Raw genomic sequence first — 14,532 nt, 5'->3', positions numbered from 1 at the left:
AAAATCCTGAAAAAACCCTCAAAATAGCTCAGAAAAAGAAAAAAACCCAGAAAATGCCTGCAAAACTTCCAGTAATATTCCCAAATTTTCCCAGACTCCCCAGAATTTCCCAAATTCCCCAAAATTCCCCAGAAATTCAACCAAACTCCATCAAAAATCACCCAGAAAATGAAAAAAACCAAGCCAAACAAACCCTTCAAATGCTCAGAAATATTTTTTAAAATCCCTCAAAACTCCACAAAAATTCCCTGAAAACTCCCCAACTCCTCAGATTTCTCAAAATTCCCAACATATACCCCAAAGAAGCCCCCAAATAACAACAGAAAACCGTCTGAAAATGCAAAAACACCACCCCAAAGTTCCTAAAAATATTTTAAAAATCCCCGAAAGCACCCAGAAAGTCCCCCAAAATCCAAAGAAAATTTCCCGAAACTTCCACAAACTCACAGAATTCCTGAAATCCTTGACAATTGCCAAAATTTCCTACATGTGCTCTCGATGAAGTGGTGCAGCAGGCAGGACTTGCTCGTGCCGGTGCTGCTGATCACCAAGAACTGCCGGAACTTCCCACATTTGGTATCAAAATTCCCCAAAATCTCCTCTTGAGAGCCCAAAATTCCAAAGTTTGGACTCAGAATCTCCTCTGAGGACCCCAAAACTCCTGAAAATCCCCTCTAGAGATCCCAAAATTCCCACACTTGGACCCAAAGTCCCTGCTTTTGGATCCAAAATTCCCCCGAAATTCCCCTCAAAATTCCCAATAGAGGCCCCAAAATTCAAAAAAGTTCCCAATAGAAAACCCCAAATTGCCCCATTTGGACCTCTACATTTCCAAGAATTCCCTGTACAGAGCCCAAAATTCCCTCCAAGGATCCCAAAATTTCCCTACAGAGATCCCAAGACCCTCCCCAAACCCTCTATATGCTCCCCCAGGCTCCTATAGAAGCCCTATAGACCCACCCCAAACCCCTTTTAGGGACCCCCGCAGATCCCCTATAGACCCCCCAGACCCCCCCTAAATCCCCTATAGAGACCCCCAGACCCCTTCCCAATCCCCTGTGGGACCCTCCCCCCCAGCCCCTTTTAGGAAGCCCCAAGCCCTCCCCAAATCCCCTGCAGAGACCCTGAGATCCCCTAAATGGACCCTCAGACCCCTTCCAGGGACCCCCAGGCCCTCCCAAAATCCCCTAGGGAGACCCCCAGATCCCCTAGGGAGACCCCCAGGCCACGCTGAACCCTCTCGAGATCCCCTATATATCCCCTGGAGCCCCCTCAGAGCCCCTTTGGGGACCCTCAGACCGCCCCAAAACCCCACACAGGGACCCACGGACACCCCCACACCTCCCCGGAGCCGCTACAGGCTCCCCCAGAACCCCGACAGACCCCCCAAGCCCCGGAAAGGCCACCCAGACCCCAATAATCCCCAAAAGAGACCCCCAGAGCCCCGGACTTAGGGACGCCCCGAGCCCCTTTACGGACCCCTACGGACCCTCTATAGACCCCTCAGACCCCTATGGAGCCCCTATAGCCCCCCAAACCCCCTTTAGGGACGCCCAGACCGCCCTAAATCCCCTATGGAACTCCTTACAGACCACCCACTAAACCCCCTAAAGACACCCCCAGGTCCCCCCAGACCCCTAGAGATCCCCTAGAGATCCCCTATAGATCCCCTATAGATCCCCTATAGATCCCCCATTGCCCCACCGTAGGTCTCGGACACGCCGGAGCCGGCTCGGGGGACCAGGAACAAAGATGGCGGCGCCTGGGGGAGCCACTCCTGGGTCATCTGCGCATGCGCTGGACGGAACGCGCCAGCAGATGGGCGGAGCCCAAGGGAAAAGAGGCGTGGCCAATGAAAGGGCGGGGAACGAACGGAACGAGGCGGGGTCAGAGAAAGGGCGGGAACTGGGAGGGGAAAGGGGCGGGGCCAAGGGGACGCGCGGCCCTAAAACCGCCGGGTTTGCCCTGAAATCACCCAAAATGCGCCTAAAACTCTCCAAAGGGGCCTCAAATCCACCCTAAACCCGATCAGGTTTGGCCTCAAATTATCCAAATGGGATTAAAATCCCCACAAAGTGGCCTAAAATTACCCAAAGGGCACTAAAATGCACCCTAAATCTCCATGGTTTGGCCTCAAATCAGCCCAATGGGGTTAAAAGAATCCAAAGGGCTCTAAAATCCGACCAAGGGGCCTAAAATTGAACAAACTGGTTTAAAAAAAACTCACACAAAATAGCCTGAAATCACTCCTAAATCTCCCAAATGGGTGTAAAATCCAAACTGAACGTACCCGGTTTGGCCTAAAATCAACCAAAAAGATCTAAAATCACCCAACATGGCCTGAAAGCCACACAAAAGGACCTAAAATCACCAGAGAAGGACTTTGTTTGACATGAAATTATCCAAAGAGGCTGAAAATCCACTCATAAGGGCCAAAAATAACCAAAAAGAAGGGGCCTAAAACCTCCCACGCACACCTAAGATCCACCCATGTGGGGCGAAAATCATTCAAAGGGACTTAAAATCCACCAAAAATATCCCAGTTTATCATAAAATCACCCAAATGAGGCGAAACCAGACCCAAATGGGCGTAAAATCATCCAAAGGGATAAAAAATCCACCCTAAAGCCCACCAGATTTGGCCCCAAACCACCCAAAGTTATCTAAAATCCACCCAACACGGAACACAGGGAATGTGGGTCACCGGGGCTCTGCCCAATGTGGCTCCTCCAGTGGGGGCTGGAGCTGGAGCCGAGCTCGAAGCTCTTTCTGCACTGGGGGCACTGGCAGGGCTTTCCTGATGGTGCCTTTGTTGGTGTTGGGTCAAGGCTGAGCTCTGTGAGAAGCTCTTCCCACACTGGGGACACTCTTGGGGCCTCTCCCCAGTGTGGATGCGCCGGTGGATGATGAGGTTGGAGTTGTGCCTGAAGCCCTTCCCGCAGTCGGGGCAGCGGAAGGGCCTCTCCTCTGTGTGTGTCTGCTGGTGTTCAAGGAGCTTGCTGCTGACCCGAAACCCCTTCCCACACTGGGAACCCTCGTAGGGCCTCTCCCCAGTGTGGATCTTTTGGTGCAAGCTCAGGCTGGCTCTGTGGCTGAAGCCCTTCCCACATTCCCCACACTTGTACGGCCTTTCCCCAGTGTGGATGTTCTGGTGCTGGATCAGGTTGATTCTGTGGCCGAAGCTCTGCCCACATTCACCACTCCTGCTCTGGCCATCTGTGAGGTGATGATGTAACTGGAGAAGTTCCAGTCCAGAGGAGGAGCTATGAAACCTGGTTCTGGGGTGGAGTGGCGACATGGACTAAATTCACGCTCTTTTGATGCAGGGCATGCCCTGAAGTTGGATGGGCTGCCTGCATCTCCCAGCTGAGCATCACCTTCCGTCTCCTGCTGCCGCTCAGCAGCTTTTCACCAATCCAGGGGTTGGGATGTATTTGTTGCATTAGCAACTCATCAAAGAAAACTTGTTTTGCAGTCACAAGTACGTTTCAGATTGTTTTATTCCCGAGCATCCCTGACAACTAAACACTGAGCTTTTGTTGTGCCTGAGGGCAAGTGAAGCAGCAGCATGGTGACCGAGGCTGGGACGTGCGACCACCGTGCCAATTGCCCGGAGCGCCGTCAGGCAGTGCCGGGATCCCGGCTGCGGTTCTGGTCCCCACAACGGAGGAATCGCAGCCCCTGCCTCAGAGCCTGTCAGAAAGGCACCCAAGTGAGAGCAGAGGGAGGGCACCCTTCCAGTCTCTCTTGGGCATGGCCACAAAGCAGCCCCTGCTTCTCCTTCCTCCGCCTGTGTTTGGGGTGTGCTGATGGCAGCGCCAGCCAGGTTGTGCTCTGTGTTCCAAAGGCTGTGGAGAGCGGGCATGAAAAGTGCTGCGTGCACAGCGGAGAGTCCTGGAAGGTGCTGGCAAGAGCATCCTGCGGGAACAGGGCTCTGGTCTCTGGCCGGGAACAGCCTGGTTTTGCTGCTGTGAGCGCAGGCAGGAGTGGAGGCAGGTGAAGAGGCAGCGGGCGGCTTGTGTTTGTAGAGGGCCTGGGGCTGCATGTGCGAACCTCCACCTGGAATCACACTGGGGGGAATACGAGCTAGAGCTGGAGTGCCTGGCCAGAAAGGACCAGAAGGAATTCAGCCTTGCCAGGGTTTCTTAGGAGTGTGTTGGTGTTCCCCAGGAAAGTTCCCAATGTGGGGAAACGCCTCTGGGGAAAAGAGGCTTGCTTCTCAAGGAAAGCGCTTTCCATGGAGCTCCCAGTGAGGAAGGTGCAAGTGTCCCCCTTTAGCTGTCTGTGGTCCTTTCAGTCCTTGAGGCCCGTGGCACTTGGCAGATGGAGAAGGGAAGGGAGAAGGCTGTGAAGAGCAGGTTTGGAATCCACCTGAACCTGCAGAGACCAAGGCAAGCACCTGCAGCAGGGTGTGTTACCCCCACTGTGGACAGAGGTGTGAGCAGGAGCATCTCTGAACAGCTGCGAGCCCCAAAGCTGTCTTGGAGAGCTGTGAATTCAAAGGCCTTCATGCACACACATCTCACATCTTACCTGTCTGCTGTGTTTCAACTCTTGGCAATATGCATTTCTGTCTTGCTCGCTGGAAGCGGCTCCGGCCCAGAGGGCCAGCACCGAGCTGGGCTGTGTGGGCCAGGCAGCACGGAGAGTCTTGGCTGATCTTGCTGTGTCCCTGGCCTCAGAAAAGGCTTGGAAGGTTTGCCTCCCAAGGCGCCCTCTCATCGGCTCTTCCTGTGCATCTTGGAGAGAACAAGGCAGGCGTTTCTGGCAGCTGGGCATTAGCAGGCCTTCAAATGGGGGCGTGTTGTGGAGCAGGCCCAGCTGAGACACCCTGAGAGGAGCCCAGCGCTCCTTGCTCCTCTCTGCTGACACGTGAGCCTTGTCTGCTTTCGGGATGACCCCGGCTGTGTCAGGGGGTGCTGCTACGTGGACACGAGACAGCCGGTCCTGTCCCGCTGGGTCCCAGCAGTGCATCGCAGCAGTCCTGCATCCCCGTCAGGATGCCGGCCAAGAGAGGTCCTGCAAGCTGAGGCAGCTGATTTGAAGCTTGTGCGGGTGCCTACGGGTCAAGGCCAAGGGTGTTCCCTCAGGATAGAGCAGTGCTGAGGGGTCTCTAGAATTCAAAGAAATCAGCAGACAAATGCATCGTCCACCAGAAGCTCTTTTATTGGCAGGAGGGAAGGGGTCTGCACTCCACCACAAGGCTTCTTTGCCTCGTCTAAATTTCAGTGGTTTTATGTAGGAATTCTATTAAAAATACCATCCATCTTTACACTGCTGAGGTGATTGGATAGGCAGGGGGTTTACAAAGAAATCCATTGTGTCAGATTCCTAGACTTGAAGCTAATGTCCACCTGCTGGCCAGGATCAGTCTCAGCGCACCAAAGCAGCTCGTCTTCCTCATCCCTTGCCTGCACAGGGCTGATTCTGTAGCCGCCCTTAGGTCTTCTGGAAGGTTATGTCTAAAGCTTTTTGTCAAGTCACTCTCCTGTCATGCTAGGCTTCCAGGTTTTTCTTATGTTAACCGGTGCTAAGTACTTAAGGATATCTGTGCTAAGTACTCTTTGCTTCTCTAAATTGCCTGTGCTTCCTTCCATCAAACAAAGGCCTTGTTTCATTCCTAAATGTGCCTGATGCCGCCCAGGTCTTTTGGCACCGCTTGCTTTCCTGTGACATGTTCTACCTCCCCCGAGAGTAAAGAGGGAGCTGGAGAAGGAGCTTGCCAGGCTGCTCTCCATCCTTTAGCAGCAGTCCTGGTGAAGTGGACAAGTCCCAGCTGAGCGCAAACGTGCAAATGGAAGAGCCGTGCGCAGGAAGGGTCGGCGGGAAGAATGATCCAGGAACCGATGGCCTGGCAGGCTGAGCTCGCTACCGGGGAAGGCCTTGGAGCACATCGTCCTGAGTGCCATCCCACGGCACGTGCGGGGAACCAGGGGGTCTGCTGGAAGACGGGAAAGCTCTGCTGAGGGATGGGGACACCTGGGGGACTTGGCAGGGTGCTGGCGAAGGAGTTGTCTGGAAGGTGAGAGGTTGAGGCTGGAATTGGAGTCAGTTTGAAGGCAGCATCTGTGGTTTAGCACAGCTTTGGTTATGGAGGACAGAAGGAATAGCTGGGACTTTTTCTGTTCGTGGTCCTGCTTCTCGTGCAGAGAAGAGGGGAGAGCTGTACTTTCTCGGCCACTTAGGTATCTGTAGCAGGATAGGGAGGATTAGCCCTCCTGCAGTCTACTCATTTGTTTGGGCTACTTTTGTAACACTGAGTGGACTTTCACTTGCTGGAGAGCCTTTATTCCTTAAGAGAATTAGGTTCTTATCATCATCCCTTCAGAGAAAAATGTTCAAAACCAAAGCAAGGCCTTTCTTTTGCCCCTGTGTAGTCTTATGTTTTGTACAGTGACATTCAATGGATGACCTTAAGGCAAATGTGTTGCTGCTTTGAGATGGCAAGGAAACTTCCAAACCTATCACCTTCTCGGGCCATTCCCATGAATTTAGGAAGTTTGCAACTTTTTGGAACTACTTGAGTTGAGCAATGGGACGTAAAGCTTTCCTGAACTGAGCATTCTTAAATGCCAGATCCTTCTATGCCTTTGCTGCCAGGGTGATTTAGTGCTGCAGGAAATTACTCCAATGAGAAAACAATTTCAGCATGGAGTAACAGCTTCTGACAAGAGACCAAGTGTTGCCAGCAGCTGCTCCAGGTGCTCCTGCTAACATCCCCTGGAGGAAGGAGCACAGCCCCCAATGCACCTGGGCTTTGGCTGCCCTGTGGCAGAGAAGCCCCCCGGGGCACAGGTCTCTGGGGCAGGAGATGACACCAGCACTGCCAGGGCTCAGGGGGTGGCAGCTCTGCTTGTGCGGGGACTCTGCCACACCTGCCGGTTTCAGCGCTCCCCTGGCCCCAGGGGTCAGAGCAGCGCTGGTGCCCTGGCCCACACGTTCCTCGTCTGTGTCACACCTGCGGGTTTAGGACGGCCACCGGCCGAGACGTGTCCCAAGGAGGCCGTGCCACCTTCTGTGCAAGGCCCCGTGCCCTTCCCGCTGCAGCTGCGTCGGCAGCCCTGGGGGCTCCTTCTGCTGCCCTGAGCCCGCAGAGCAGGGCAGCGTTTGCCCGTGGTTTGAGGCGCTCCGAAAGATCCTGTCTTAGGGCTGTCTTAGACGCTTGGGGCGAGGGATTCCTTCCAACCCGGGCCACTTTGGCTGGGCTGGGAGCGGCCCCAGGGCAGGTGGCAGTGTGTGCATTGGCCCTTTGTGACACGGTGCAGCAGCGTGGTCACTCACCGTGGCATGGAACGGCACAGGGTGTCCAAGGAGCCTTTGTGACACGTGGTGACACAGGTGCTGGTGGTGATGCAGCTGTGCCACTGTGCTCGGAGCACGTGACGGGACAGGACAGGATAGAGCGGTGTCGTGAGGAGCCCCCTCACAGCACACTCGTTCGTGTCTGACCCGGAGCTTTTCCGAGGCGTTATTCCTGCCGCCGGTTGACCTCAAGGCCAAAGCACAATCCTTGACCAAGAGTCACCCGTCCTTGTGGCAGGAGCCCTCGAGAGCAGAGTGCAGGACTTGCTGTCCTGAACTCTTCCCAGCACTTCAGTTGTGTCGGTGCCTTCCAGGCACCGCTGCAGGACTTGCTGACTCGGAGCTTTTCCGAGGCATCTCTCCTGCAAGTCCCCATCAGTCCAGTCGCTGACATGGAGCAGAGATCCCCAAGAGTGCCCAAATTGGCCAGCGTGGAAGAGGAAGGTCCTGGAGCTGCCCCAGTAGAGGAGACTGGGCTCAGAGGATACTCTGAGGACCTCTTCAAAACCAAGTCCAGTGCTGCCCTGCTGGATATGCTTGTAGAGGAGGGATTTTCCAAGCCAAAGCAAGTAAGAAGCCTGTGACCAGGGTCTGATCCTCCCAGGAACTGCTTGGCCTCCCAAGCCACCCCTGCTGGTCCCTGTAACCCTCCCAGGCCACCCAGTGTGCGGAAAGGGAAGCACTTCTCTGGGGAAGCTGGGGACATTTCTCCCTCTGGCAGCTTTCCAAGTCTTCCCGTGCCTTCTCCAGGTGCCTGCCATGGTCAGGTACATCCACCAGTGGCTCCTGGCCAATGAGTACTCTGGGCACAAGCTGTTCAGGACCCTGCTGGATCTCACCGAGGCACAGCCTGCTGACGTGGTGATGACTCTCCTGCGTGTGGCCCCATCGTGTGACAGGTATGGGGCCCACCTGCCCAGAGGGCTCAGGGCTCCCCAGCCCATCATCCTGTACAGCCTGTCCCAGGTGTCTGAGCAAAGGAGAAATCCAGGGCCCTCCGGCTGCTCCCTTCTCCAGCTCTGGCATGGCAGGCCCCGAGCCTGCTGCCATGCTCCCTCCCTGCCCCTCGGGGGTCTGTCCCCACAGGGCTGGGCTGCCTGCATGCTGCTGGCAAGGGCCAGTGGGCAGAGGCAGAGCTGGCAGCCAGCTCAGCTCCCCCCTGCAGCCCAGGCCACGGTGCTGTGTCCGAGGCCGCCCTGAGACAGAGTTCTGACCCTGCAGAGCTGCTTTGTCCATGTGGAAGGCCATCCTGTGCTCCCCCAGCACTGCGAAGCCGGCGCAGATGATGCTCCTCCGTGTGCTGGAGGACTGGCCAGAGCACAGCACGTGCACCTCGGATGGGGACAAAACTGGTGTCTTTGCCCTGGCTGTGAGTTTCTGGAACTGGCCCCAGCTCACCCCACGGCTGCCTTTCCAGCAGCTCTCCACCCTCCTTCCCCCACCGCATCTCCCTGCCTCAGGCGCTGGGATGAAGCCTGGCCTAGGGGCAGCTTCAGGGGCACCGGGCCCGGTGCTCCTCCTGCGTCTCCCCTGGCCTCTCCATGCCACGCTGGGGCCCTGCCACACCAACACCTCAGCACTGTGTCGGGGGGATTCGTCCTTTGCAGGCAACTGCGGTGATGTGGAAGATCCTCCAGGAGCACTATGTCCCACTCGAAGTGAGGCTGTGTTTCCCCCGCCTACTTGTGCATCTGCTCTTCCAAGTGTTCTCCAGCACTTTGGATCCACCAGAGGAGATCGATACCTTCTGGAAGGCATGCCAGGAGCGAGACGGCCTTGCCACCAGCCCCAACAGGTGCTCCATCCCAGTCCTCCTGTCCCTGCCAAATCTCCAGGGCAGGAGCCAGTGCTCCCAGCGTGACCTGGGCTTTGCTCTGCACACAGGTTTGCAGCGTGGACCCTCAAGTCCCTGCTCTGCCAAATGCGCTGTGAGAATGTGGTGGTGGCAATGGAACGCCAGCGTGGCTGGGACAAGCTGCTCCATGCTGACACCCACCACTATGCTTTGGGTCTGCTGGCCAGGTGAGACCCCCTTGACGACGCCGCCCCCAGAATCTGTGCTCTGTGCTCGGGGTCCCCCACAGAGTCTCTGTGGTGATGAGCCAGAGGGCCTTGTCACCCCGGAACACCAAGCAGACTGGCAAAGGCTGGGAGAGGCGGGTGCCCACAAGGAGCCACCTCCCAAATGCCTGAGGTCGCCGTGCAGGATGGTGCTGAAAGAGCCGACCTCTGGGAGTCACTCCTGGGAAAGGTCTGTCCCCCTGGTTCACAGTGTTGGTTACTTTTTCTCCTGCCAGGCAGATGTCTTCTGTCTCCAAACCCTTGTGTTCCTGGATCATTCACTACCTGCTCCAGCTGCTCAGCACACGGCAGCCACGCTGGGATCTGCCCGCCCTGGTGTTCCTTGTGGAGGTGAGCCTGAAGGCCAGCGCTGCCTGGCTGAGCTGCCTCCCAGCTCTGTGCCCTCTCGTAGCCGCAGCTGCCTGGGACGGTGCCCGTGCCCTGTGCTGCTGCTGCTGCTGCTGCCTGGGCCCGGCCCTGTGCGGGTCTGGGCTGCTGTCGGCCGGGACCCCTGTCACTGCCCTGTGCCTTTCAGGTCCTCCAGTGCCTCAACTTGAGTAAGTGCAGCGGCATCGCTCTGGAGATCCTGTCCAAGAACCTGCGGAGCGAGTGCAGGGAGAGGCGTCTCTTGGCACTCAGAGGCCTCGTGGTGCTGGGCAAGAATCGCCTGATGGTGAGAAGGGGGCAGTGGCTGAGGCTGTGCGGGCAGCGTGGGGCTGGGGAAGGCAGTTGCTTGAGCTTGCCTTAGTTTTGGGTGCTGAGACAGCTGCTCCTAGCTCTCCCGCCTCCCACTTCAGCTGCCCGAGTGCTTCCACACAGGCCTTTGGCCTCTGAGCCCTGTGGCAGCAGGCTGGGCTTACACAGACTTGTGTTCCACACAGGCTAAAGAAATGTGGAACCTGACTGAAAGCCTCATCGAGCTCCTGCAGGAAAGTGATGGCGACATCATCAGGATGACCATTGTTCTACTGAAATATTTGTTTCTGTACAATGGCGTCCTGATACCCAGCCCCATCGCCCTGAGACTGGCTGAGGCGCTCCTGCCGCTCTTTGACAACGTAAGGCTCTGTGCCCCCAGCCACGGCCACCGAGTGCCGCATGGACACTTTGTGCCATGTGGATTTGCAGGCTGGTGCCCAGGTCAGCCAGAAGCAGCCCGTGATGAGGTCTTTTTTCCTTCCTTTCATACAGGATGATAGCCAGGTGCAGCTGTGCGCTATGTTTGCCTTTCAAGACATGATGGTTTCGTTAACGGAAGAGGGAAGAAAGGTGCTGAAGTCACACGTGCGCCAGAGCCTGCTCCCACTCTCCTTCCACTGCCATGACCAGAACAAGTGTGTGCTTGAGGTGAGCACTTGTGAGCTGCTGCTTCCCCCTGGGCAGGGGCTCGGCTGCCTCCTGCCCTGGAGCCTTGCAGGCTGGAGCCTCTTGCAGGCCTTGGCACAGGGACACTCCTGTGCCCTGAACTGTGGGGCCATCTGCGGCTCTCTGCTGCTCTCCAGGCCGCCCGGGAAACGCTGCATTCTTCAGCCAGATTCCTGAGGAGGAGGGATCTTGAACAGATGCTGCAGGTGGATCAGACGTGGAGGTTCGGCGAAGGACTGGTAAGGGACTGAAAGCCGCGGCCTCAGCCCGGAGAAGGCCCCCGAGTGCGGTGCCCACGGAGCCCCGGCCCAGCGGGGCCGCGGGGCGGGGCGGCACCGCGCCTCCCCGGGCAGCAGCCGGCCCTCTGTCCCCTGCAGAGCCCGGCGCCGGCGCCCGCTGGCCGGGCCTCGGGGCTGTGCGGGCAGGGGAGGCCGGGGCTGGGCGCGGCCAGAGCCCGGCCAGGGGCTGAGCCCGCGCCAACCCTTTCCTCCCTGCTGCCGCTCTCTCCAGCTGGCAGACGACAGGAGCCGAGCGGCCGAGCACCTGCGCCGGGCCCTGCCCTACCTGGAGCACCCACAGGAGCCCCTGCGAGAGGCGGCCATCAGGTTCATGGGTGAGCCACGAGCCCGAGCCCCCATCCCCGGCCCGCCGCAGCTCGGCCCCGGCCCCGGCTGCTGGCCCGGCTGCGGCGGCATCCGCGCCCGGCGCCGTGGAGCCGCGCCTGCCCTCGGGGCCGCTGCCGCCCTCTGGCAGCCGTGCCCTGGGGCGGCAGCGTGCGGCAAGGGCCCGGGCCGAGCCCCGCCGGGGCAGGAGGCCGTGTGGCCACAGGGCTGGCAGCGCCGCCGGCAGGGCGCCGTGCCGCTGGGGCCCCGACAGGCTCTGTGTTCCCAGGGATGGCCGGGCGGCACCTGAGGGGAAGGAAGGAAGAGCTCGAGCTCATCTGTGCGGGTGAGTGGGGGCAGCGGGCTGTCAGCGGGGGCTGCCGGGGGAAGCCGCACGCTCTGGCCCGGCTGCGGAGGGCTGTGCTCCCTGTGCGGACGAGGGGTGGTGAGGGCGGAGCACACGGAGAATTCGGAGACACGTCGGGGATTCATGGCCAGCAGTTTGGGCTGATCCTGAATTATTAAAAAAAATAGGAATATCGCCCTAATGCCGATATCCAACAATGACGGACAAAAGACTCTCCGGCAGTTTAGAGTTAGAAAGTGTATGTTTAATTACGATGCCGGGCAGCGTGCGGGATAGCTCCCGAACACACGCGCGCTCACAGAAGATCACAGGGTCTTTTTATGTACTGAAGGATTGAATACCCAAAACACAAATGTATATTCATGACTTTAGTACCTCCCATTCCCCGCTTCCTATGGTAATTAGCCAAAAGCTATTAAGCATGCGTGGTTTGTTCTTTGAAATGGGTCGGTGGTCTTTTTTATGGGGCGGGGTCTCAAAATGATGAAGTAAGTGAGTCTTCTTCGCTTTGACTTTTTAACCTTTTAGTGTTGCGTGACAACTGAATCCTGTTTTCCCAGGAGTATTTCATTTATGAATTTACTGTGCTTCTTGAAGCCTATTGATTAGTCAGAAAACACAAACATAAGTTGACAGGCCCCATGATTTATCAGTTCCTTAAATCCGGCTTCTGCTTATCAAAAGGGAAGTCTATCTGTCTTACTTCAGCAATATCCAGTTAAAGTCTGTAATTCTTCAAAATTAATGTTTCAATGCCCTTGGTCCCTGCTCCCTCGTGGCCATGGCAAGAGCGGGCTGGGCTGGCCCTGGCAGGGGGCTCTCCTTGGGTCCCTGCTGATCAGGGCTATGGCCCCGTGTTCCTCTGTCTTGCAGCCCTTGAAGACACGGCAGATGACAGCAGCCCTGCCATCAGAAACCTGGCCATTGAAACAGCCTTGGTCCTCCGGGCAGTCCAGAGAGCTCCGTACTCCATCCTGCGGAAGCTGCGAGATCAGCTCCGCAGGGCACGGAAGACACGGCCTCGACTGTCGGGCCTGGGCTGGCTGCGCTGCTGGAGCTCTGCGGAGAGCTGATCTGGGACACTCTGCCTGCTGGGGCCAACTGAGCCAGCGGGGATTTTCTTCTTCTACAGGATTCTTCTTTTCTTCTTTTTTTTCTTCAGTATATAAATATAGGATATGTGTTACAATACACAGACTCCCAGGATTTTTCTTTTGCTGCCCTGGGTGCACAGGGGAAGAGGGGGAAAAGGGTGCTTTGTGCTCAGCAAGCTGCCCAGGCGTGCAGCCTTGCAGGGAAAATGGCCAGAAGCCCCTCGGCCCTCGGTGGTCCTGCGGAAGCCTTTGCACTGCTGAGAGAGCGCGTGGGCGGGGGCCGGAGCTGTGGGCATCCCTGCGAGGCCGGAGCCTGGAGATGGCCACAAGCCCTGTGCCAGCCAGGAACCGCCGTCTGTGTCCTCCTGCCCGTGTGCTGCTGGCCGGATTGCTGAGGGCTCCGCGGTGCCTCTTGATCGGGCTCCTCTGGAGCTGCTGTGGGGCTGCGCCTCTGCTGCCGGGCAGGCTGGCCGGGCTGGGGGAGACTCTGAGGGGCTGGGCTGGTGGGAAGCCCTGAGGAATTGGGTGTCAGAGGCCACAAGCAGCCCCTGGGGAGCTGCCATGTTCCTGCCAGCCGGCTGCTCTGGCGCTCCCCCAAAGCACCTGCGGAGTGAATGCAGGGAAAGGTGTAACCTTGCGCTCAGGGCCTTTCTCGAGCTCACTGAGGATCCCTCCCTCAATGGTGACAAGGGGGCAGTGGCTGGAGCTGAGCTGGGGAATGCAGTCGCTTGGGCTTGGCTGGGCTTCGAGAGCTCAGGCAGCTGCTCCCAGCTCTCCTGCCTCCTGGTTCGGCTGCCCGAGTACCTCGGGACAGGCCTTTGGCCTCTGGGCCCTGTTGGCACCAGGGCGGCGTTTCACGACTTGTGTTCCTCACAGGCCAAAAAAGTGTGGCCCCTGACTGAACATTTTGTGGAGCTCCTGCGGGACACAGATGAACAGTCAGTCAGGATGACGGCCGTGATGCTCAGCTTTGCAGTTTTGGACAAGGACATGCTGAGACCCAGCCCTGTCGCCCTGCAGCTGGTTGCGGTGCTCCTGCCGCTCTCTGACCATGCAAGGCTCTGTGCCCCCAGCCACGGCCAGTGTGTGCCCACCAAACACTTGGTGCCCTGTGGGTTTGCAGGCTCACGCCCAGCTGAGCCCCGAGCAGCCGATGCTGAGGTCTTTTTTTCTTCCTTTCATAGAGGATAACGGCCAGGTGCAGCTGCTGTCCACACTGCTCTTCTGAAAATTGGTGACTGTTTGCAGGGCCCCTGGGAGGGAATATTGGGGTTCCTGGCAGCAGGATCCTTGTGCAGCTTCAGGCTGGGGTGGGCAGCACTTCCATCTGCAGCTTCCATGTGCTGCTCCGGCAGCTGCTGCTGCTGCTGGGGACCCTGAGGGAAGAGGCCACGGGAGGGATGGAAATGCTGCACGGACAGCAGCAGCCAGGGCCAGGAATGAGCTTTGCCTTCCTGGCTGCTGAAATGAGGCTCCTTTAGTGCAAGAGGAGGCAAAGGCAAAATCAATTTCAACAATTCAAGGAAAACTGTGGAAAACTGGAAGCCTCTCAAAATGTCACACACATTCATCTGGGAGCTCTTCAGCGTTGGTTCTTGTAAAAAGCCTTTCCCGTTTTCCCTTGGCTCTGAGATTCTGGGAGCCACCGCTGGGCTTCAGAGTTCAACTGATTTTTATTTTCCAGGTTTTTAAACAGAGCTCTGAATTGGGCATCTCTTGCCACTTTTTCTGCTCAGAACCT

Source organism: Chamaea fasciata, unplaced genomic scaffold (genome assembly GCF_029207755.1).
Source record: "Chamaea fasciata isolate MVZ Bird 193981 ecotype frontalis unplaced genomic scaffold, bChaFas1.0.hap1 SCAF_72, whole genome shotgun sequence".
NCBI lineage: Eukaryota > Metazoa > Chordata > Aves > Passeriformes > Sylviidae > Chamaea > Chamaea fasciata.
This window is presented reverse-complemented; position numbering follows the sequence as displayed.